Raw genomic sequence first — 27,193 nt, forward strand, 5'->3', positions numbered from 1 at the left:
AGATGCATATGCACATAGAATTCTAATTGCCTCTAGCCTTGCCACTGGGGCAAAGGTCTCACCGTAGTCAATACCTTCTTGCTGACTGTAGCCCTGAGCTACAAGCCTTGCTTTGTTCCTGACTACATTTCCTTGTTCATCCATCTTGTTCCTGAAGACCCATCTTGTTCCAATGGTCTTTTGACTCTTTGGATGAGGCACTAGCTCCCATACATCGTTTCTTCTGAATTGATCGAGCTCCTCTTGCATTGCGTTCATCCAGAATTCATCGTACTCAGCTTCAGCGAAATTCTTCGGTTCTTGAACTGAGACGAAAGCAACATTGCTGAGGTACTTCTTGAGTTGATTCCTTGTCATCAGGGTATTCCCAGCAGAATCAAGGATTGCACTTTCTGAGTGCCCTCTTGGGATCCTTATCTCTTTAGGTAGATTCATGTCTTGTGCTGTCTGTGTTTCAACAATCTCTGCAGAAGTAGATGGGTCAGTAAAAGTAATCTTAGGTTCACTCTTACTCTTGGTTAGCCTTTTCGTGAATGACTCAGTAGCTGGTTCTTGGTCAGCGGTGGTTACTGAGTGTGGATCATCTTCGGTCAGCGGTTGGTATCTACCTGCAGGGTTAGTTTCGTCGAACTCTACATGTACTGACTCTTCTAAAACTTGAGTTCGCTTATTAAAAACTCTGTATGCTTTGTTGTTTGTTGAGTAGCCTAAAAAGATAGCCTCATCAGCTTTTGAATCAAACTTTGCTAAGCTATCTTTGGTATTTAAAATAAAACATCTACAGCCAAAGGCACGAAAGTATCCAATATTGGGCTTTCGTCCTTTCCAAAGTTCATAGGGGGTTTTCTTTAATATAGGTCTAACTAGAGCCCTATTAAGAATATAGCATGCTGTGTTAACAGCCTCTCCCCAAAAATACTTTGGAAGCCTATGCTCATCCAGCATTGTCCTGGCTATTTCAACCAGAGTTCTGTTCTTCCTTTCTACAACCCCATTTTGCTGAGGTGTTCTAGGAGCAGAAAAATTGTGGTCAATGCCGCTGGCTTCACATAATTCAACAAACTTTTGGTTTTTGAATTCTCCACCATTATCACTACGGATGTGAGCTAATTTTAGGTCTTTTTCATTTTCAATTTTTCTAACCAAATTTGAAAATGTCTCAAAGGTTTCATCCATGCTGGTCAGCAAGATGACCCATGTATATCGAGAGAAGTCATCTACAATGACCAAGGAAAATCTTCTTCCACCCAGACTCAGCGGCTGGACTGGACCAAAGAGATCCAAGTGTAGTAACTCTAACGGATGCTTAGTTGAGACAATATTTTTGCTGTGAAAAGATTGTTTGGTTTGTTTTCCAGCTTGGCAAGCGTGGCATAATTGATCTTTTTCAAATTTAAGTTCAGGCAGTCCCTCAACCAATTGCTTTCTTGCTAGTTTGGCCAGGAGGTCCATGCTTACATGACCAAGTCTCCTGTGCCATAGCCAGGAATTCTCTTCCTTTGATACTAAGCACACAGTTTTTGAAAACTTCTTCTCTAAGTCTAGCATAAAGACATTATCTATGCGAGGGGCAGTTAAGATTAACTCATTTGTTTTACCCTCGTATATTTTACATCCAGTAGCATCAAATATAACTTTTCTCCCATTGTCACATAGCTGAGCTACGTTGAGTAAGTTATATTTGAGTCCGCTGACTAGGGAGACAGATTCAATAGTAGGATTACCTCCGATGGTTCCTGACCCTACTATCTTACCCTTCTTGTTGTCTCCAAAACTTACGCTCCCTCCTCGTTTACGCTCAAACGTGATGAACTGAGTTTCATCACCCGTCATATGCCTTGAGCATGCGCTGTCAATATACCACATCTTTGACTTCTCAGCACATCTCAGGCTTACCTGCATTGTAACTAGTTACTTTTAGGTACCCAATTCTTTTTGGGTCCTTGCTTGTTAGGTGCAACAGGTAAAGCATCATATTTTATTTTATGGCGGCATACATGGACAGTATGGCCATTCTTTCCACAGAAGTCACAACTGACCTTCTGTTTAGGATATTTCACTGACTTGTCAGCACCCCAGTGTTGAGCGTGTCAGCACACCTTAGTGGTGTGTCCTTTCTTCCCACAAAAGTCACACTGGACTTTTCGCTGGGGATTCCATCTCTGCTTAGTACCTTGGTACTGAGTTCTCAGAGGACTGTTTCTTTTATTTGGAACCTTTAGTTGGTTCTGGATAGTTGTGACGTCCTTTCTCAGTTTCTTTGAAACTGATTAGACTTCAGAGACAGACTCATGTATGATCTTCATGTTATCATGCAGAGTTGAATTGTTTTGAAGAAGGAATCTGAGGTCACTCAGTTTGACCTCTTCCACTTCATCACAGCGCCTGCTGAGTGCTCTAACTTTCTTATTACACTTCTTGACAAGTGTGTAGAGATCACTCAGGGCATTAACCATATCGTTTCTGAGCTGGGGAAGAGTAATTACCTCATTTGATTGCTCTTCGTCATCTGATGCGACGGATAGGTCAGCATGCTCAGAGACGCACGGCTCAGCAAGTTCGTCAGCCATGAAGCATATCTTCGCTGACTCGGTGGCCTCAGTTTCTGTAGATGAAGACTCATCACTGTCGCTCCATGTATCCACCATTGCCTTTTTGCCGTTCTTCTTGTCTTTCCTCAGTGTGGGGCAGCTTGACTTAATATGGCCGGTTTGATGGCACTCAAAGCATGTAATGGGCTTTGAGCTGTCCTTTTTGTATTTGCTGTCGCTTGAGTCAGCTTTATACTTATCAAAATTTCTGTAAGGCTTCTTAGAGTATTTGTCATTTTTCCTGAATAGCCTTTTCATCTTCCTTGTGAACATAGCCATCTCCTCATCATCAGTTGAGCTCCCGTCAGTAGAGTCAGCTTTCATGACAAGGGATTTCTGCTTCTTGTCTTCAGATTTTTCCTTCACCTCGAAGTTCTTCATAGATATCTCATGGGTCAGCAACGAGCCGATGAGTTCGTCATATTTGTAGGTGGTTAAATCCTGAGCTTCCTCAACTGTTGTCTTCTTTGCTTGCCAGTTTTTAGGAAGACTCCTGAGTATCTTTTTGACTTGTTCTTCCTCAGTGAAGATTTTCCCAAGTCACTTGAGCTCATTAATGATGTTGGTAAACCTTGCATTCATGTCTGAAATGCCCTCATCATTGTTCATCTCGAACAGCTCGTACAGTCTCATCTGCTGATTCACCTTGGACTCCTTTACTTTATTGGTTCACTCGTAGGTGACTTCCAGCTTTTTCCAGATCTTCTGTGCCGACTCACAACCTGAGATTTTATTATATTCTGCAGCATCGAGCGCACAGTGAAGCATATTGATAGCCGAAGCATGGTTTTGGAGCTTCTCAAGATCATCCTCTGTCCATTTGGCCTCAGCTTTTACAACTGTTTGGCCAGCCACAACTTCGACAGGTACAAATGGGCCTTGGACTATAGATAGCCAGGCACTCATGTTTGTAGCCTGAATGAAATTTTTCATCCTATTCTTCCAGAAGGTATAGTTTGACCCGAAGAATAGGGGAGACCTAGTAATGGACAGCCCCTCAGGCAATATCTGAGTTGTTTGGTATCCAGGGAGAAACCGAGTGCTGTTTTCGCCCATGGTAGGGATCAGCTCAAGGTTGTTAGACCTTTTACAGTGAGCTTTTAAGCTCTGATACCACTTGTTGGTCCCTTATAGGGTTGCAAGTATAGTTCCAAGGGGGGGTTAGGAACTATTTAAACTTTTTCTCAATTAGGGCAGACTTCTTTTTCTAAGGAAAAAGGTTTTAACAGCGGCGCTGAGTAAACAGCAAGATACTGGCTTAGTCAACTGGTGACTAGGTCAGTTTCTTAGCTTGAGTCAGGAGATAGCACTTAGAGTCTATTCCTGAGCTCAGATGTTCAACACGCACAACTCAACTTGACCTCTTTACTTGGTCAGTTTTTGGTTATTTTAAGCAAGCAATATATATAAGGAGTTAAAGGTAAGAAATACTTTACTCAGCAGATTTATCCAGGTTCGGCTTCTTCTAAGCCTACGTCTTGTCCCCGGAACACGTTCCGAGATTTCGAATCCTCTACTGAGCTCTTTAAAGGTAGAGCCTCAAACCTTTTACAATCTTAGCAACTGAGTATGACAAGAGTACCTTCCTCTATACCTCTACTCAATCCTAATCTCTCGTTGAGTACTATAACCGAGTACTCAGTCTCTCCTTTCTATCTTCTAGAAATGATAAGTGTTTTGTCCTATACAATGATTTGCTAAGACACTTTAGACGATTGAAATAATCACTCTAGACTTTTACACAAATATATGAATTGTAGTGTAAGATTTGCTTTGCTTCTTGCTTGCAGAACTTGTGTAGAAATTTGGTCAGCGTAATGGCTTGATCAAGTTCTGTATGGAATGAAGCTTCTGATGGCACTATTTATAGAGACGTCTGGGCATCGGTCATTTCGAATTTCGAAATAACCGTTGGAGGGAAACGGCTTCATGTCGTTGTCATTCTGACTTGCTCAGAGCTCTCGGCCAATCAGATTTGTGTATCTTCTGTCCTCGGTCAGCTCAGCAGACTGTCTCTCCTTTTATGGTAAAGTCAACTGGACAGCATACTGTGTCGTCTGATCTTTACCCAAAGAGGAAATACTTTATCTGGAAGTTTTCCTTAGCCAGCTGCTGTCTTGTACGTTTGTCGAGTCTACTCAGCAGCTTCATCTTGAAGTTGTTCCCGAAGGTCTTCTAGATCCTTCTGTTGCTGAGTTGCGTTTTGTCCAAAACGGCAACGTTTTGACAAACGCGGGCCGAGTTGTACTGAGTTGTTTGACTTGGGCTTTAACACTTGTATTGGGCTTGGGACTTTTAATTCTTGTGTCTTATAAACAGATTTAACTCAACATCGAACAAACACATTAGTATAATAAATCAAAGCATTTAAACTTAGTGTGTTTAGAATATGTATTTCCATTATACTTAAACAATTTTGTCAAATCAAAATTATGTGGAAAGGTGTTTCAACATATACAATACAGGAATGGAATTACTATTGTTCGAAAAAAGCACTACTCAAATCAGATATAATAAATAAGCCTTCACACAAGGCTCCAAAGCAGCATCATCAGTTACATTTTCAGGAACTTTCTGAAAGAATTCCATCAAACGCGCCGGGTTAATCTGCTCACAATTCTTTCCATCTTTTTTCATAAACAAACTTGCAGTCGTGTTCTCATCAACACAAAAATGATCCTTGATAACCTTAGTACTATCCTTGTCCTCAAACCCTGATACCTGCATTCCAATTGCCACAAGCATATTAAGGGCATTTTGAAACAGTTCCAAATTATAGGGACCTTATAATTGTTTGTCATAAAAACTGTTAACACAATGATACTTTGCTAAAAAACCAGAAATTGCAGACTTTGCTTACAACAGAAAAATTTAAGGTCTGTAAAAGTTTACTGGTAGCCTAAAACTTTTTATTAGCTTTATCTTTCATCTTCTTCTTTACTTCTCTGTTTTTGTTTAGTTTTCTGTTTTAAGTTTCTAAAATCTAACAAAAACAATAAACATACTTAGATCCCATCAATGGGAAGTCCTGTAATATACAGGATATCTTGCAGGACAAAATCCAAATAAAAAGACTGTCTATCATCCTTGGGAAACTGAAAGCATTCTGAATCTTTATTATAAAAGAAGAGCAAGGCAGTTATCATTTGCAAGCTTTGATGGCCAGGATCTCCCATTCTTAGGAACAATTTGAAGCAGGTAGCTTCAACTGCTTGAATAACTCTTGGATCAGCATTCCAAGACTTGAACTTCTCCAAGTGCATGCTACATTTTACTGTATTTATAGCCATACCTGCAGAAATGAAGCAGTTAACTGATAAAGACCCTGTTTGGCAATTAGCATATCAACAGATATAGCAAGGTAGTATAGGATCTAGCAGTATTCAACGGAAATAAACATAGTGGGATTATCCGAGATGAAGAATTTACATAAGCAAAAATTTCCCTAGTCAATTCATTAAATGGGTTATGCAGTGTATTCGCAGCCCTTATTTTTCTGTGGTGTTAAATGGAGGGCTAGAAGGTTTTTTAGAGCTAGGGGTTTGAGAGAGGGAGATCCCATGCCCCCTCTCATGTTTGTCCTTTGTATGGAGTACTTATCTTGAGTTCTTAAATTTTCCATGCCAGACAGTTTTAAGTATCATAAAGGTTGCAAGAATATGAAACTAAATCATCTGTGTTTTGCAGATGATCTAGTTTTGTTTTGTGCAGGTGATAGCTCTTCTATTTCAAACTTAATGGATGCCCTCCACCATTTTTGCCTTGGTCTCTGGTTTGCAAGTAAATGAGCAGAAAAGTCAGGTGTTCCTAAGTGTAGGTGTTAGAGATACTGATAAGATTGCTATTTTGAATGCCTCTGGTTTTGTTGAAGGAAGTTTTCCTATAAAGTATCTTGGACTTCCACTAATCTCCACTAAACTCAGTAAAGCTGAATGTATGGTTTTAGTAGAAATAGTGACTAAGAGGATTGATTCATGGGGTTCAAAGCACTTATCATATGCAGGAAGGTTTCACTTGGTTATCTCTGTGTTGAGAAGCTTACATGTATATTGGGCCCCAACTTCCATCTTACATATGTCTATTATCAAAGCAATTGATCAGAGATGCAAGAACTTTCTTTAGAGTGGTACTAGCACTGAATATAAAGGTGCTTTCGTATCTTGGAAACAAGTTTGTTACCCAAATCTGAAGGTGCGTTAGGGATTCCAAATATTCTAAAATGCCATAAATACTCAAACAATAACCATATTAATCATAAAATGCATAAGATTGTAAGATACTACTAAGACATAATTAATAAAACTTAAATCTAAAGACCAAAGTTCAACTTTAACTAATTAATAAGTAATCCTAATAGTCTAGGACTCTAGAAAATAGAAAACAATTATCATATTCATCTCCATCATGCAACTGAAAGTCGATGATTGCTATCAATGCTTGGCTGCTTTCTTTTCTTTGAGATTTCTATTTTCACGAGTCTTCTGAAGTCTTTGTCTTTTCTTTATTTTTTACTTTCCTAAGAGTTATGACTCTGTATGAAAAAACGTGTACATCGGAGGGTTTTTTAGGTGATTTATTGTAGGAATAATACTGACCATTAGATTAGGAATAGGAAAAAGGGCTAAAAACAGAAGAACAAAAATGAAGAGAGAAAAAGGATGAAATTACCGGCGGTGAGAAATATAGCAGGCGGCCACGTGAAGATCGATCGACGACGGTGAGGACAGGGGCGGATGTAATGTCTGAAATTGATCCAATTTATCAACGTTAGAGGTAAAATTGGTGCAAAATTGATATGCAATTGGTGCAAAATAATGAAAAAAAAATGACTGTATGTCTGAAATTGATCCAATTTATCAACGTTAGGGATAAAATTGCTTTTGGCTACAAACATTAGGGGTAAAATTGCACCATTTTAGATGTTAGGGGTAAAATTGCACCTGACCCAAAACGTTAGGGATATTTGATGCGTAACAACCCAAGAATCCCGGAAATGGATGATTACGAGTCGAAAACATTATAATTTACGTTTTTATGAAAAAAAAACATGAAAATAATGCATGACAATTGAACGATTTTTCATTTTTCGTCACCAAAAATTGAACAATTTTGCATTTTTTTACATAAAAAATTGAACAATTTTACATTTTTTGTCTAAAAATTTTTTACGTAGAATTTTGCCGCCCACTCCCTCAAATCCTAGATTCGCCACTGGGTGAGGAACACACAGACCGGGAGCGTCGAACGGCCGGCGACGAAGAACTGACGGCAGAGGAGTGGCTGAGTACCGTTGAAGTTGAACAAAAGAATGGTTTGACAGCAAAGTGGAGTATTTATTTGAGGAAGACTGTAGTTTCAAGGGAAAATTACAGAGAAATTCATCTTTTAAAAACTAGGGATAAGGTGCAAAAATGCCCCTAACGTTGCCAACCAAGAACAATATTACCCCTAAGGTTAAAAATGGTACAATTAAGCACCTAACGTTGTCAAATTAGTTCAATTTTACACACTCTTGACAGATTTCTAACTCTGTTACAAGTTTTGATCCCCATTTTACAACACACCCTTACCGGATTTCCTAACTCTGTTAAAATTTACTTTCTAAGTGGCTACCATTCCAATGGTTCAAAACAAGTAAGAAATTAAAACCCAACCTAGTTATATTCCTGTGATCTAAGTGGCTAAACATTTATCAAATTCGAGTGAATCGAAATCCTCCAACTGAGAGGATTAAGTGTTTGACCGGATGATGGAGTTTGAATTGGGATGAGGAATGGATTAGTGTTAGAAGTGGAAAATTGAGGAAGATGAGAAATCAATGGAAGACATAGATGTGGTCTTGGTTGATACATCTTCCGCATTCCTGGCCTCAGATTCAACAGTTCATGAACAAGAGCTTGAAAGCTCATCAAGATTTGTTACTCGATTTTTTTGAAGATGAGAAGAAGATTAGTGAAAACAGTTTTGGTATTAGTGATTTTGTATCAGATAATCTCAGTTTTGAGACAGATAATAATAGAATCTTAGATTCTTCAATTTTATTTTGTTGCTTGTTTTCTGGGTTAAAATACCTCTGTTTTGACTAAAATTAAAAATGGATTCTAGAATTTTTAGGGTTATTGGGATTCTTTGTTTCAGCGATTTTCAGATGATGGGAGGAGAGGTTTTTAATGAGATTGGCTTTTAATTAATATCATTTTTTAATCATTCGATGAAAGACCTCTAAATTAGGGGGATTAGAACTTGTAACAGAGTTAGGAATCTGTTAAGAGTGTATAAAATTGGACTAATTTGACAACGTTAGGAGCTTAATTGTACCATTTTTAACCTTAGGGGTAATATTGCTCTTAGTTGGTAACGTTAGGGGCATTTTTGCACCTTATCCCTAAAAACTATTTACAATTATATCAAGTTATAGTTTTGGATTATGTCAAACTAGTTAAAATCAGTACTTTTAATATATTTAAGGATTAGGATTTATAAATTAAAAGTCTAGAATATATTTTTTACGGTTTATGGTTTATGAATTGGAGTCTAGAATCTTTAAATTATGATATATTTTCTATGGTTTATGGTTTATGAATTGGATTATGTCAAAATAAAACTATATATTGATTAGCGTTGATAGTTTAAGGATTTTATCTTCGCCGGCCGGCGAAGGACATTGAAATAGAAAGATTAACTACGTGTGCCAAAATTGAAGCTAAAAACAGTAATTTCAACATAGGTTAAAGGTATGAAGTTGTTTTTTTTTTTTTGGTTCAAAAGGGTATGAAGTTGTTGGTCATATCTTTTTGTTATTAATTGTGTATTATGCTTATCAGGACAGTCAATGATAGTCAAATCAAAGTTTAGGTATAAAAAATATATTATATTTTTAAGACTAATTTGATCCTGTTTAATTTGACCTTTTCAACCAATTTTAAGAGTCGAGTTGATATCCAAAGATTTATTTGAGAACAATTTAAACATTTATTCCTTAAAATTCTACTACAAAATCTTAATATAAATTTGTTTCTTTAAATATGTTTGATTTTAACTGGATTAAACCTAATTAAATTTATTTAATCTAGAGACCCTGGTATGATCCGTGTAACATGATATATCATTTTTTTAAATGATTTATTATGGGTATTGCTATTTACCGCTCTCAAATTACTTATCACCATCCCATTTGGACAATTTTACCCTTTTTATAAAAAAAAAAACCTCAAAAAAATTTGGATATTATAGATGGATCCGCCCCAGCCATTGGCCAGGCGGATACAGCATCGGCCCACTTTATTGCGGTATTTAGCAACCCACTTTATTTATTAGAGAGGATTTATATCATATACAATCACATAAAATATATAAATAATATAACCCGAATTTAGGAGTGACAAAATAACACAATTTATAAAAACAAATCTATCAATTGACACGGTTATCACTTTTATTGCATTTATATCCTATATTATCGTATGTAACATATAAATAATGTCACGTCCGTGTCTAAAATTTTAAATTGTTCGATATCTTTTGAAATATTAATCAATTACAAATTTAAATATAGATTATAATATATCTTTTGGAAATATTAATTAATTACAAATTTAAATATATTATTGGATTTAATTTATTTGATTTAATTTAATGCTTTTAGGTGTAAATTAAAAGTTTGGGGTATATTTTAAAAGAAGTTATAAATTAGCAGGAGCAAAATAAAAAAAAATCCTAATTACGTAAAACATATGGGTAAATTACAGCCATGGCCACTGAACTTTACCCATTTTCACATAATGGCCACTGAACATTTATTTCTTTCTGGTATGGCCACTGAATTTTACACTTTTTAACATCGGTGGCCACTTAACGTCTCAAAACGACCGTTGACAGCTAAAAATAAAAAATACAAAGCGTTAATGATATTTTAAGGAACTTTAATTCTTGAAAATTTTCGTTTTGAGGTCATTTGGATGTTGTTTGGTTAGGAGAGAGAAAGTGAATTTTTAGAGAGAGAAAGCTCAAAAAAATGTTATTTTCTAAAATAAAAAATGTGTGTTCATGGTAAATGTCGTTATGAACAACTTTAATTCTTGAATATTTTCATTTTGAGGTCGTTAACGGTGATTTTGAGAAGTTAGTTAAAATTGAGTGACCATCGGTGTTAAAAAGTGTAAAGTTCAGTGGCCATACCAGGAAGAAATGAAGTTTAGTGGCCATAATGTGAAAATGAGTAAAGTTCAATGTAATTTACCCTAAAACATATACATTAAAGTACATTATTTGACAATTTTATTATTATTATAATAATTTATTACATTACAAATTCTTAAATATATATTTAAATATATGAATAGTTTAAGTTATTAAAAAATGGTTAAACAAAAATCAAAAGCATTAAGATGAATTATGCATGAATTGGAAGAATAGGTGTCCTAATAATATAAAGTGTAAAAAAAACGTGTTAAAAAGGAAGGCTGATGTATAAACATGTGGCTTTTGGAAAAAAAATGAAGGAGATATAATTCATATCAAAACCCCTGCAATTTAACATATTACCAATTTTATTAAAACCATAAACTATCATATTATCAATTCAATTAGAGACCATAACTATCACATTATCAATTCAATTTAATAAAAAAACCTAAAATTAAAACCCTAAAATCAAAATCCATAAAATCAGAACCTTAAATTAAAAACTAACCTATATATTTCTCTTCCCCAACTTCCGGCGGAGACGAACAGCGTCGGCGGCAGCAAACGAACGGCGGCAGGCAACAGCTCCTCTCCTTACCCAGCAGGATGCGATTCACGAATTTGGAGTGGTGAGGAGTAAATATGAATTATAAACAAACACATGTTTCCCTCTCCGGTTAAAGAGGTCCAGTTAGTTGGTTGGAGGAAGCCCAGGGAAGGGGTTGTCAAGTTGAATACGGATGGCTCCTGCCTTAGTAATGGCAGAATTGCTGCTGGTGGAGTTCTTCGGGATGCTGGTGGCGCCTGGCTGGCTGGGTTTACCCATAACTTAGGTACGGGCTCCTCCTTTACTGCAGAGCTCTGGGGGATCGCATGGGTGTTAAAAGACTTTCGGTGGAGTCTGACAATTTGGAGGCTATCAACAGGATTTCGGATAGACATGCTGTTTGTCTTAAGAGTCAGAATCTCATTAAAGCCATCTTGAGGCTTCGTCCTGCCTTCGATTCTCTTACCTTCTCCCATATTTATAGGGAGCAAAACCGCGTGGCGGATCGCTTGGCAGCTGCTGGGCATGGGGGGATGTTAGGTGTTTCTACCCTTTCCGTTCCTCCTTCTTTTCTGTTACCTTCTCTTCTTGAGGATAGGATTGGGGTCAGTCTTCCTAGACTGATCCCGGGTTAGGTTTTTGTTTGTTTGTTTTTTTTCTTCCCTTCTTACCAAAAAAAAAAAAAAACAAACACATGTTTAAATGTTAAAATTAAATGATGGGCACATATGTCATTTTCATAATTTAAAAAAAAAAACCTAATACAACTAAAACGACGTCGTTTTAGTTGTAGAACTAAAAGAAAAAAATTAGAATTACGGTAATGAGACTCCAACAATGTTTCAGACAGGCCCCATGGCTGGCCTGGGCCCTGGCTAAGGGCCCAAATATTTTATTAACTCTATAGTATATGTAGCATAAAACATATTATATGTTCCAATTACTAAGTGTGCTAGTGGTAAAGCATATGATTCATACCAAGAGGTCCTCTCTTTGAATCCTTTTGAAATCTTTTTTTTTTTTTGTTGTCAAGAAACTATATTTATACAAATATTTAAATTATAAACAATTGTATTTAGTGAACGTAATAATACAACCGTATAATTATTAATGAAATATTTTTTTATATTTATCATGTACTTAAATATATTTTATTTTTTTGTGTAAAATATTTTTATTAGAGAGACCTTTATTTACTATCGGAAAATTACTTGGAGACATAGTGGTTCCGGCCTCCTAAGCCGCTCTCTGTCTCCGCCAGTGTAGATTAAATCTATATTTAACAAATCGGTTAATTTTTTTTATCTAAAATGAGTTAAATGTTTCTTATGAAAATACTCCAAAAGGCAAATGTTATCAATTAATACCATATTAGCCCAATGATAAAATTTTGGATACCACATGTGTCAAATATAGGTTTAATCCACAATTTAAAGAAATTGTGAAACAAACACATGTTTAAATATGAATTATAAACAAACACATGTTTAAATGTTAAAATTAAATGATGGGCACATATGTCATTTTTTACTGGTCAAATATTTACTTCATAATCTGAAAGCAGTTTTTATGTGTCTAATAAATGTGGCTATAGTAAAACTGTAAAAAACCTTATTTCAATGGTAAAAAATAAAGTTCCAAATACATGAAATAATATGAATAACGTATTTTTAAATAAATTGGATGTTCAGTACCTTCTGATTTGGCATGCAAAGTCTTAAAGTGATCCAGAATAAATGATTATAGACTAAATATATCCAAATAAAAGATCAATAATGAACGAAAAATAAAAGATCAGTCGCGTAAAGATAGTTTTTTTCCATTTATATATGTTTTTGAAATTAATAAGTTTATTGGATGATGTTGTAATTAATGTTCTTGAAAAAAAAAATCAGAAATTATAAACAAATATATTAATTTTTTCAGCCTTCTACAGTTAAAAAAAATCTCCTATGACCTATCATATTATTTCTCAATGAGAGCAAAACTCCAATATTAATATTCGAAACCATTAATTCCTTCTGAAATTTTTTCTGCAATCTACTTTAGTTTCAGTTCTTTTAAAAAAAAATTAGATCAATTTTCCATCTGCACCTCGGTGACTTCGCTATTTAGAGCAGTCACGTACTGTACAATTCTCAATGAAATACTTTTTTATTTATTGTTTGTTGGAATATATTTTAAATTTTGACATTCTATTTCTTTTTTTATTTAAGGACCCTAATTTCTTATTTTGCCTAGAGCCCCGAATTGTCAGGACCGGCCTTGTTTAGAGATATACATCTCTAATATCTAGTGAATTCCATTTATTTGTTGCTTATAAACATCCAAATAATAGAAATTAAAATCTAATCTATACTATATATAATAGCGGAAGCAGAGAAAAAATGAGAGAAATGTTTTAGAGGCTTATTTCATTAGTTGTCAAACATTTAAAAATCAAAATTAAAAAGGATTTTAATTAATTCAAGTTTTATATTTAATAAAATAATATAATTAATTTGATTATGAAATTCGAGTGAGTTATGAGTGGATGTATATATTAATACATAATAAAACATGTAGAGAATTTGGCCCTGTTCTTTATCACTTAATTTCAGTAACAATCAGTTCAGTTCAGTTCAATTCAGTTCAGTTCAATTCAATTCAGTTCAGTTCAGCTCAGTTCAGCATTCAGTTTCAGCATCCAGTTTCAGCATTCAGTTTCAGTATTAAGTAATTTATAATTATTTATTATATTATAATTATTTATATATAATTTATTATAATTATTTATATTATTTATCTATAATTTATCATTATTTATTATTATTATTATTATTATTATTTATAGTTTATCATTATCTATAAATTAGATAAAAGTCAAGAAATGATAGTTTATTAAAGTATATATGGTTTAATAAAAAAAAATAAAACTAAAGTATGCATCCATATTTAAAAATTAGAAATTACATCCATATTATGAATTATTTCTCAAATTTATCCAATTTATCAATGTTAGGGATAAAATTCCACCATTTTAGACGTTAGAGGTAAGATTACTCCTGACCCAAAACATTATTTTTGCACTTTAACCCTTAATTAAAATAAAAAGTTAAGAGTTTGTATTCATATGAAGATTTGTATTTAATTTCATAGGCTTTAAATTATATATAAATTTGTGTTTGTATGTAATTTATATTTTTAATTTAAATTAGACTTATTTTTATTTAATTTCATAGGCTTTTATCGAGCCAAGATTTTATCAACCCGGGCTTTTATTTGATATTCAATTTAGTTTTATCTTTAATAATATATTTATTTATTATTGATATTATTAAATTTATTAGAACCATTATTATTATTATAAGTTCATTAATGTCCAATATTATCATGAAAATTATTTTAAAGTCTAATATCATCATTATTGTTAAGTTCGGTTAAGTTCGGTAGCATTCAGTTAAGTTCAGTAGCATTCAGTTAAGTTCAGTATTCAGTAGTATTCAGTTAAATTCAGTTCAGTATTCAGTAGTATTCAGTTCAGTTCAATTCAGTTTTTTTCAGCGATAAAGAACAGAGCCTTTGTATAGTTGGATGTATATTAATGCATGAAGAATTTGTATAGTTGAATAAAAGTGAGATTTGTCTATTTTTTTTGGTTGGGGGGGGGGGGGGGGGGGGGGGGGTAAATGAGATTTGTATATTTGGGCATAGACTGTATTTGAGAGAAGTGTCTTTAAATTGAAATCAGTTAAATATAATAATAATAATACTCATTTAATCAATTAAGTAATAATTATAAATTTAATCAATTAAGTAATAATTATAAATTTAATCATATAAAATTTCAAGGTAGGTGAATCGATATTAGATTAATTAATTGTATTTAATAAATATTATTATTACATCAATTGTTACAATTTATTGTACTATATAATGTAAGGAGTTTGTGATTTTTTTCTTCACAAATTTACATCCCCACAAACTTAAATCCTCAAGCACGGCTATGATGAATTTTGTTAGAGTTATATGTATGAATTGTTTTTTAATGAATATATTTTCATGCAGTATGACAATGTTGCAAATGAAGGCTCGCTTCAACCAAATTAGCTATCTCTCTGTCGAAAAAGACACGTGGAGAATAAGAGTCAGAGTTATTAGGTTATGGAAAACACTTAACACAAAAGAAAACAATTCCATAATGAGTTTGGATATGATATTGCTAGATAAAGAGGTATTTATGTAATATTTTTATATATTCATTAAAACTGAAAATCCATTGATAATTTTTTGTTGCAAAATAGGGTAGCACCATTCATGGAAGTATCCGTAAAGCTCAAATTGATAGATTTCGAAGCAAATTACCACTACAAGAATAACGTCGATCTACTACGGAAAACTTCGTAGCAGAATGATGACATTCCGTAGGAGAACACAGTCAGCTACAGATCGCCTACAGACGGAATTTTATAGTAGAACGTATCGTAGGCGATGATCTCCTACAGAAATTACGTTCTGTAGGAGACTTCTCCCACAGAAAGTCACCTACAGATATTCGGTAGGTGAGTGCCCTACATAATCACCTACAAATATTCTGCATGTGAGTGCCCTACAGAATCACCTATAAAGGGTTGTAGGTGATCCTCCTACATAATTACCTACTTATATTCCGTAGGCGTTTAAATATCCATCATAATTTATATTTTTGTTATCATTATTAATATTAATTAAAGATTTGAATTTTTATATCCAATTATTTAATAGTAATCACCTAAATCATACATCTAATAACTAACAATTATATAATTGAAATTTACTTGCAAAATAACACTAACAATAGGAACATTCACATTTTCATAAGTTTGGATGTTAATATTCATACAAATAATACTTGTTCAAAAAACTAGGTAGACAAGCTTTGCACAAAATGGAAGGACTAAACTTATATCTGTTAATATGTGAAAGTTTTGCACAAAATGTAAGGACTAAACTTATCTTGGTTGTTTTCAAAAGAAGACAAGTTATAGACATACATACTAACTAGAGTTAGTAAGCTTCAAAATAGCTCCTCGACAGCATATCCATCATACACCACCAATGAAGTCAAGTCGTTGCTGCACACTAGCTAAGATATCCTGAATAGCTCCTAGTTGATCCTTCACACATTTGTCGAGATCCTCATATTACTGTTCAATCCGTGCAATCGACTGTGGTTCCATGTGGAGGCGTACGTGATAATCTGTGTGGTGATCATTCTGTTGCTCACATCACTCCGTCTCTCTCTGTTGATCAGCTTGAAGAACATCAACCATGGACTGTAACTGATTAAGATGTGCTTGCATTTGAGAATGACGATCATCAGAAGTAGTGGTTGAGGAGGATGCCCCCGGTGTGCCTGATGTAGACGATTGTGCTCCATAATATGCGCATCCAGCACTACCTAACCCATAAAGTCTACGCTTCTTATTATATCCTCTAATAGCTAAATAAAAAGCATCAGCTAAGCCCAATGTCGTACCCTCTGTGCTCTCAAGCTGTTCAAATATATGAGTATATTCCTCCAAAATAAAATGATATCTTGTCTTAGTATATATCTCATAAATATATTACTTCATTAGTATCTCTTATATATAGAAAAATCTAAAAAAAAAATCATTTTTTATACCTCAACAGCTTGTGCATGTTCATCAATAAAGGAGACACCATCATGATGATGAGTGTGAGTAAAAACAAATAATCCATGGGCACCTGGATCTTGACCAAATTCTACCGTCTGCATAAACCAATATAAAAGTCACAAATTAGAATAAAAAATAATTAACTAGTAAAGTATATATATGTTTGAGTAGGTAATACCAATCGTTGTCGAGTCTCAGCGTGCGTAATAGATCCTCTTATGTGTGTTGGTGCAGCAGCAGCAGAATTTTTTCCTTTACGTCTATTTAACTTTGCCTGCTCACATTTCTTTTGGTACTCGGGGATTTTCCATTCCACAATCCAGTCATTCCAAATGTCCTCACTCACATACCCAGGGCGGATGTTATCCCTTCGGATCTGACCTATGTAGTCTGAATACCTTAGACTTATCTTTTTTTATAGACAGAGTGTATTTTGGGCATTGTATATTTATCAGTGTCCCGAGTACATCGCTTCTGCAGTATTGAAATAAAAAAAAAGAACCAACAAATTCAAAATAGATCAGTAATGCCCATAATTAGACTAAATCACCAACAACCAACCTAGTATAGCAGGCTAGCCAAAGACAGAAAAAGACACAAAAATGGGTCATCATAAACATCCATATTCAATCAGAATTTATGCAAGTACATTGAAAGTCGCAAATTTCAACAGAACATATACCATTTCTCTTTACCCAAACAAAGGAGCAAAAGGAGCAAAAGGGGAATACGTCAAACAAACAATAGGGCAAAAGGGCTAGAAATTTAAAGAAAATCTAAAAGATAAAATGAAATACCTGATATGGTGAGAGCAAGATATAACTACAGCTGAGCAAATCAAGCTATTTTTGAAGAAAGACAACCGAAAAGAAAAAGGGAAGATCCATTGAAATAAGCAAGATATTGAGGTACTGAGAGGGAAGATCTACAGCAGAGCAAAGTACTACTAGCAGTGGTAGAGGTGTCGGACTAACGGCGCTGTTGCCGATGCCATTGAAATGAGCGAGGTATTGAGGTATGAGAGGTGAGCGAGGTATTGAGGTGTGGAGGTGGGAGGGTTTTAGTAAATCCTAAAGCGATGGTTATTTTAGGGATTTCAGTTGAAGTGTTTTAATTGAAATAATTTGATTTATGAAATAAAGAATTTTAATTAAAGAAAGGTAGAAAATAAATCTCTCTTTAAGTATTTTTTTGAGGCAGTCTCTTTAAGTATTTTAGTTGGTGATAGGGAGATGGTGGCACATTCGATACTTGATCAGCATTTACTTCAAAAAGAGACTTATTTAAGAGAGAGGAGCCGTGTTCGGTGGCTTTCTGAGGGGGATCGCAACAGTGCCTTCTTCCATTGGCTTACTTCTGTCAGGAAAGCAACTGCTGGTATCTCTGCTCTTACCATTGATGGTGTTCCAACTACTGATCCGGTGGTGATTTCTGAGCATATTACTTCTTCTTTTTCCTCTCTTTTTGCTTGTCCTATGCGGGATCCGGTTGATTTAGCTGTGGTTTCGGATGTGATTCCGCGTATTGTTACTGATGAGGAGAATGCATTGCTTCTCTCTTGTCCGGATGACATTTGGATTAAGAAAACGGTTTTCAGTATAGATCCCTCCAGCTCTCATGGTCCGGATGGTTTTACAGGTCAGTTTTTTCAGTCTTTTTGGGACATTGTTGGCCCGGATGTGTGCAGAATGGTGATTTGGTTTTTTCATAATGGAGAAGTTACTTCTGGTCTTAATTCAAATCTGATGGTTCTCATTCCAAAGGTTGCTGGGGCTTCTATTATTGAGCAGTTTAGGCCGATTGTGATGAGTAATTTTGCTTTCAAGGTTATTTCAAAAAATTTGGCGGATCGGTTAGCTTCAATTGCGGGGAGAGTTGTCTCGGAGAATCAATTTGGTTTTATCAAGGGTCGGCAAATACATCAGTGCATTGCTATTGCTTCGGAAGGGGTTAATTCGCTGAATAAGAGATGCTTTGGTGGCAATATGTGTTTAAAAGTGGACATTCGTAAGGCTTTTGACACTTTAAGCTGGGATTTCATGTTGGAAGTGCTGAGTGCTTTTGGTTTCTCGTTGCAATTTTGGAATTGGATTTTGAACATTCTTTCCTCTGTGCGTATTTCGATTATGTCTGCTTCAGGTTGTCATGGCTATTTTCCTTGTTTTAGGGGGGTTCGTCAGGGGGATCCGCTGTCTCCAATTTTATTCGGCTTGGCGGAAGATTTTTTGAGTAGATTCATAACGGCACAAGTCGCTGCTGGTCTGATTTCTCCAATGTGTTATTCTGGTTCTGTTGGGATGCCTTCTCATCTTTTGTATGCGGATGATATTCTAATTTTTTATCGTGCTAGCTTGGGTAATGTTTCATCTCTCAATAACATTTTCGCAACATACGGGTTGCTTTCAGGACAAGAGGTTAGTTGGGGAAAGTCGGAGGTTTTCTTTGGTGATTCGGTTACTGGCAGACGTCGGTTACGTATGGCGGGAATGATCGGTGTTAAAATTGGCGACCTTCCTTTCCATTATCTTGGAGTTCCGCTTTTTCAAGGTGCTCCACGCTCCAAATTTCTTGCCCCTATTGCGGATAAAATAATTAGCTCCTTTTCTCGTTGGGCGGGGCGGACTCTCTCTATGGCGGGGAGATTGGCTCTGGTGAATTCTATCATCACAGGTGCATTGGTTCATTCTCTAATTGTGTACAAGTGGCCTGTTAGCTTATTAAGCCGGGTTAGTCGCTGCATGAGGAATTTTATTTGGACTGGTTCGACCCTTGAGAGGAAACTGGTTTCGGTGCCTTGGAATTCTTGCTTTAAGTCATTAAAGGAGGGGGGGTCTTGGTCTGAAGCATTTGGCAACGTTGAATATTTCATTATCTGGTAAATTAGCCTGGGGCTTAATTTCATCTCATTCTCTTTATCTACTCTTTGTTGAGGTCTCGTTTTTTTGGGAAAGTCTGGTTTGCTTAGGCCTCGGGTTTCTCGGTCAACTATTTGGTTATCTATCCAAGCTTCTTATAGGCTTTGGAGGAAGCACTCTTTTTGGTTGCCTGGGAATAGTTTTGATCTATATTTTTGGACTTCTGAGTGGTTACTTCTGCCTATTGTGGAGCAAATTGGAATTCCTCTTTTGGTTCAACATTCCCTTACGGATAGGATTTCGGATTTTTGTCACAATGGAATATGGACTAACCTTCCTGATCTTCCGGATCTGCAGTTGCAACGTGTTCTTAATTGTAGGATTAGAGGTGGTGATTCTGATGTTTGTTATTGGCGGCCTGCTAGTAATGGAATTTTTACTGTTCGTTTGTTTTATCAGTGGCTCCATCCTCCTCTATTCACGGATCCGGTTTTCTCTGCTATTTGGAGGCCTTATATTCCTCCTTCGCACTCCATGGTTTGTTGGCGGGCTTTCAGAGGTTTTCTCCCTATGCAGGCTGTATTGCGGGCTCGTGGTATTCCAATTGTATCACGTTGTCCACTTTGCCTGTGTGATCAGGAATCTCTTGACCATCTGCTTGTTCATTGTCCGTTTGCGGCTCAGATTTGGCACAGTGTTTCGGGTTTGTTTGGTCGCCGGTTAGACGTCTCTTTGTCTCTCATGGATTTCCTAAAACTTGTAGTAACTCATCGTTTTAGTCCTCAAATTAGGGTGCTTTGGAATAGTGCTTTTGTTAATTCAGTTTGGGTCATTTGGTTGGCTCGAAATGCTTGCATTTTTGAGGAGGTTAAGCCGGATATTCATTTTTCTTTACGTTTATTATGGGCTTGTTTGAGGGGCGCGGACTCTTTCAATTTTGGGACTGTTTGGAATTCTTACGTGGAACGTCAAATACTGGATACTCTTGGTTTGGCTCCTAGACTTCATCGGGCTCCTCGGGTGATTGCGGTTTGTTGGCAGCCTCCTCGGGAGGACTGGATCAAAATTAATATTGATGCGTCAGTGGTTTCTGGTGTTGCAGGTTGTGGTGGTATTTTTAGGGATCGTCTTGGTCGGTCGTTTGGTTCGTTTGCTTTCCCACTTGATTGCGGTTTAGTGCATATGGCCGAACTTCAGGCGATGTTTTTTGCTGTTTCTGCGGCTTATCATCGGGGATGGCGGAAGATTTGGATGGAGTGCGATTGCTGGTATGTGGTTTATATTTTTCGCTTTCGTCCCGTTGTGGTCCCCTGGACTATGCAATCAGACTGGAGGATTTGTTTGCAGTTTTTGAATCAAATGGAGGTTGTTGTTTCCCATATCTTTAGGGAGGGTAACCAGGTCGCTGATGCTCTTGCGAGCTTTGGCCGTCTAAGTTCGGGTCAGATTTGGTGGGATTCTTTCCCCGATTTTTGCTCTCTTCTTCTTCGGGATAACGCTATTGGCAGGACTTTATATCGTTTCCGTTAATTTTACATTTGTTTTTCTATTTTTGTTTTGTTCTGATATTTGTATACATTTATTAATTCTTCTTTTATATAATTTCTGGGTGTGGGTTGTCCCGGGGGTGCCAACCTAGTTGGGATTCCTGTGGTTTGCCTTCTCCTCTGCTTTATTCAAAAAAATTTATAGGCAAATCAATTTTAGTTAAAATCTTCTATGAAAAAATACTTTGGATAATATATATATATAAAGTATATTTTTATCAATTTTCTCCTACAAAAAAAATATATGTAAGAGAAACAATTAATTTGTAGGAAATTATAAGTGATTTATGGAGGGAATTTTCCCTCCAAAAATCTCCTACACCATTTTTCGTTCTGTAGGAGACGCCGTAGGAGGTCTCCTACAGAATGCGTTTCTAGGTGAAAGCGTAGCTATGTCCTATATTTCCTATGACTCTATATTCCGTAGTAGATTTCCGCAGCAGATCAGCGTTTTTCTTGTAGTATACATGAAGGCAAAATTCATGTTATTGAGAACTTCAAAATTATACCAGCTTTGCAAAGCTACAGGTCTATTCCTAATGAGCATAAGATTGTGTTTCTTCTAACAACTAAAGTAATAGAAGTGGATGAGATTGATTGCAAAATTGCTCTCCAAAAGTTTGAGTTTGTTACTTTTGACAAGCTTATTGATAGATGTGAAAACTATTTTGTTCTAACTGGTGAGATATTTGAAATATAGTTTTATAATTTAATTCAGTTTCAAATTAAATATTAATTTCAATTGATTTTACGATATTAATTTTGCAGATATTGTTGGAAGAATCACATCAATAAGCTCGATCAATGAAATTGATGTTAGTGAAAAGAAACGAAAGAAAGTAGATCTCGAGCTGATGAATTATGAGTACGATCTGTAATTAATTTTTCTGCAATTTAATTTAATTTTCCTTATTTTTATCAAAATAAATATATGTTTATACTTTGTTGCTTAATTATAGAGGGAAAATGATTAGAGCCACATTGTGGGGGAAAGTAGCCATAGATTTTGATTAAAGGTCAATTTCCATAAAAGATCTTTTAACATCAATGACCGTGAAGAAATTTTTGGATAAGCACAATTACTAAATAGATACAAATATATTTTTGTATGTAATAAATAAAATTTTTTAAAAATTTTAGGCCAATATACAGTATCTTCGACTACATCAACAAGATATATTTGAATTTCAACATTACCGAAGTCGAAGAAATTATGAACAAGTAAAATTCTTTTGTATATTAATGATTTTGTCAATAACCAATTATCTAAAGTCTTTTTTATTATTTATAGGAATGTCAGAACTAAAGAATCCATTCGAATCATACCCAATAAAGACAACAATGAGGATTTGGAGAATAAAAAGTTTAGGAATAGAGTGAATATAGATGATATTAAAAAAATTCAACGGGAATCAGAGGAGCAGGTAAAATTTATGCTTTTTAATTAAAAAAATAAAAAATATATTATAATAATTATATAATTGGTTAAGAGACGACTTTCACAGTGGTTGCTACAATAAAAAGCATCAATTATAAATTCAGATGGTACTATTTGACATGTGAAATTTGCCGAAAGATGATACATTTTGGTATGAAGAATGTGAACAAAAACCAAGGACTGCAATTCCAAGGTAAAATTTAATAGTAAAATTACAATAATCTTTGTTTCCATATTGAACAAAATTATAAACATATATTATTTTTTCACAATTACAGATATAATCTCGAGATAGTAGTTGAAGACTTAAGTGATTATATGACATTCTACTTTTTGACAGAGAAGCATAGAATTTGTTAGGGATACCCGCAGTTTTTTTAATTGGAAAAACAAAATTATTCTGCATTTGAAAAACCTGTTTTATTCAATCGAATTGAAGGGAGAAAATATATATTTCAAATTCGATTAAGTGATTACAATCTGAAAGAAGGATATCAAAATTATACAAAAATAATTAGATACCCGCGCAACGCGCGGGCACAATACTAGTATATTTTTAAAAAATAAAAAAATATATTTTAAAAAGAATTACAACAAAGTCCCACAAATTATTCATCTTATTATATTGGAAGTAGGCCCAAAGCCCAATTATTCAACCTTAAACACCAACAATTAGGCAAAAGCCCGACCACTCTCTCTGTGCCCTTCCCTTTCCTCTGAACAGTCTAATTTTTACCAAAATTTCCCAAAAATTTCAGTCGATCAATTTCAGTTCAATCGATCTCCACTGTGCCTCCAATCGATCTTCACTCGGCGGCCGGCGCTCCAGTTCTCGACTTCATCAGTTCTCTCCATCGAACCGGTGCCGTTTCGCTTCTCTTCCATCTCTGCCATTAAAGTTCGCCCAATTTGCTGCATTAATTAGTTCATCCCTCTGCCATTGAAGTAAGAGCAAGGTAAATAGTTTGTTTGATTTATATATCTCTGCGTTAATTAGTTCTTAGTGTTGGTTATTATTACTCATGGACTCTGTATGAATGTTTCTATTTTCTTTTTATTTGGGGGTTTATGGCTCAGAAATTGGTGCTAATTTGAAACCCTATAATTTTAATTTTAATTTCAATTGTTAGTTTCTTGAATGTTTCTATTTTCTTATTAGTTAGGGGTTTATGGCTCAGAAATTGGTGCTAATTTGAAACCCTATAATTTTAATTTCAATTTCAATTGTTAGTTTCTCGAATGTTTCTATTTTCTTATTATTTGGGGGTTTATGGCTCAGAAATTGGTGCTAATTTGAAACCCTATAATTTTAATTTCAATTTCAATTGTTAGTTTCTCAGATGTAGAAAATAAAAAGGGCTGCTTTCAAACATAAATGCCTTTCAATTTCAATTGTTAGTTTCTCAGATGTAGAAAATAAAAAGGGCTGCTTTCAAACACAAATGCCACTGTTTTGTCTAGTTGCTATATATAAACTATGAAGTTAAGTATAATTGAAAGAAGTTAACGGAGTACAAATTAATGGTCCCATAATTGAGGAAATGAACTCAAGTAATTAAAGTTGTTTTGACAGCAAAAGCAGCCAATGATAATAGGCATCCCCATGTTACTCTTTTTGTTTGGAATAATACCATCACTTTTGTTGAGTATGCTAAACACATGCAAAATCTCCTATTTCTGAAAAGATAGCAAATAAGCTCATTTCATAAAGGCTTATAGGCACCCAACCCCCTAAACTTGTAACTTTTTTCACCTGGCCCCTTCAACTTAGGGGACAACCTCTCAACCCCCTCAACTCTCCAAAAACATCACATACATCCCCTTACACCCGTATGTTTGGTCAAAATATTGAACCGTGTAGAAAACTGAATGTTGACCACACCAATGCCACGTGTCATTTTTTATTAAATTTTTCCATTGAGACCCCTGCTCGGCGAGCAACTACCAGAGAGGATTTCGATCAGAATTCTTATGCCAGAATGGAAAATTTTAATAAAAAAGTACGTGAAATTGGTGTGGTCAACAGTCAAGCACGTTTTCTACACGGGTCAATATTTTAACCGAACATAGGGGTGTAAGGGGCTGTATGTGATGTTTTTGGAGAGTTGAGTGGGTTGAGAGGTTGTCCCCTAAGTTGAGGGGGCCAGGTGAAAAAAAGTTACAAGTTTAGGGGGCTGGATGCCTATTAAGCCTTTCATAAACAATAAAAAAAAAAGGATGTGAAGAATGTTGTTTGCTTATACTTCACTTCAAGATAGAAATTGGGCTTCTATAAGATCACAATCAGTAATGCATTTGTCCTTTTCTGATGGATCATCATCTTTGAGATTGGCTTATCTCTATCTAAATAAAGATAGGTGTGAGATATCATGGCACCACATTTATTAAAATTAAATTAAAATATAGAGGAAAATAAAAATACCCAAAAGGCCAAAACTTCAAGTTATAGAGAAATTGAAAGAAATAAAACAAACAAAGTTGCTATTTATATAGGAAATCCACTATCAATTTGTCTAAAGAATATTTGATACTAACATGTTACCTAGTTTTGGTTGGTGAACCACCTTGTAATTTAATTTTTCCTGAATAGAACACCTTGAATTTACTTTCTCCATATGGGTTGTTTGGCTACAAGTGACAATATTGCATGCCGACATCTTATATGGTACGGGGTTCATTTAATTCAAAATATATTTTACCTCTTTTGAAAGCATATCGAAAACAGCTTCAAGTTTGTAATGTTTTTCAGCTCCTGAGATCTTTTGGTGCACTGTTGGACAAAAACCAAGCAAGGCTAGGTACTGTCTAGATGATACTGTTGATGTACTGCCATTGCTTCAAAGTTTGGTAAGTCCTTCAAGTTCGAAACTGAGGTGAAACACAGAAGAGCAAGTGTCCGGGTATGAAATGTTGCCTTTCGTCGCATAAATACAGGGTAAAGAAAGTAAATAGTCCGGGTAGATGAAGGATGATGATTATCAATTATGACTGGAGAGTCAGAGTTGAGATATTGTAGCTGAGGTTGATGGGGTAGGATATTTTTTGTATTTTATAAGTCTTTTTGTATTTTATCACGATTGAAATTGCATGCTCTCGCAAATTTCATTATAGTAAATAGCTTTGTCTTTGAAATTCTAATTGTTTCTTTGAACTATTCATTTGCTGGCCCATTTTAAATACGGCTTCCTTGGGTGAAGTAATTGATTTATTGGATATGTTCATTGGTGTTAAGCATGTTTCTAGTCATTACATTCATTAGTCTCTCGATTTTTTTCTATTGCTTGCTATATGAAATTCCATTAGATTAAAAGTAATTTCCTATCAAGATTTTCTACCACAGAAACAAACTGAATACTGAATTTTGAAAATTGTTCGTAATAGAGCTTAAAAGCAATTTCCTTCTCAAAATTACTCTAATGAAAAAGAAAGATAACTACAATATTAGGGGGTGTTTAGGTGCTCCTTTTCGTGCTCCTGTTGCCTTTTCAGTTCGAAATGGAGAATATTAGGTGTTTGGTTAATGAGCTCCTGTTTGCTTTTTACATCTGAAAAGTAGCCTTTTACAAAAGCAGAGAGTCTCTGCTTTTTGGAAAACAGCTTTTTCCAACAACAAACCGTAACAGCAAGCAGCAACAGCAAACCGTAACAACAAACAGCAACAGCAAACAGTAGGTAAAACAAATGGACCTTTATAATGTGACAGACGTTTTTTTAGAAGAACGGAAATGATTTTATTGATTAGCTCTCAAAATGTGACTGACTTAGTTGTTAATATTTTAGCGGATTTTTGATAATTATGTTAAGAGCATTTCCAACCCAATTTCCCTTAATTTCCTTCCCTATCCCTAATTCTCTATTTTTTCTTCTCCAATCATATTTTTTCTCCAACCTGCTAATCAAATTTCTTTCCTAAAAAGAATATTTTATTCTTTATTCCATTTCACATACAACATTTGCTAATGTTATAATACATTTAAAACATATCCTTAATAAAGAAAAACTAATAAAAAACACATTAAATGAATGTTCCCCGTAAAATGGGAACCATTTTCCTTCCCTTCTTTTAGGGAAGAATTATGAACTTCCCTAAAAGAAGGGAAGGATATAGGTAGAGTTAGACTTCAACCGTCCCTATATCAGCATCTCCAATGCTCTTTATAAGGAGCGTTGGAGATGCTCTAATCACATTAAATATCTTAGATATAAATTATATTTGGAAGATTCGACGTAACAATTAAATAACAATCAAACAAGTCTATTTAAAATTTTGGTAGAGTATGATAAAATTGATCTTAATTAGAAATACCAGAAATAAATTTATGACGTTTCATATATTAAGATTAAATCTATACTTTTCTAGAAAGCTTATGAAAA

At 34.9% G+C, this 27,193-nt stretch overlaps 1 long non-coding RNA gene across 1 annotated transcript; it reads left to right on the forward strand.

Annotated features, from left to right (window-relative positions):
• The first annotated feature begins 23,492 nt into the window (after positions 1-23,492).
• On the forward strand, positions 23,493-26,050 carry LOC136235919 (uncharacterized). Its single transcript, XR_010691978.1, has 2 exons — positions 23,493-23,775; positions 25,569-26,050. It is a non-coding gene; the product is annotated as an uncharacterized lncRNA (long non-coding RNA).
• The last annotated feature ends 1,143 nt before the right edge of the window (positions 26,051-27,193 follow it).

The sequence above is a fragment of the Euphorbia lathyris genome, chromosome 7 (genome assembly GCF_963576675.1).
Source record: "Euphorbia lathyris chromosome 7, ddEupLath1.1, whole genome shotgun sequence".
Classification (NCBI taxonomy): Eukaryota; Viridiplantae; Streptophyta; class Magnoliopsida; order Malpighiales; family Euphorbiaceae; genus Euphorbia; species Euphorbia lathyris.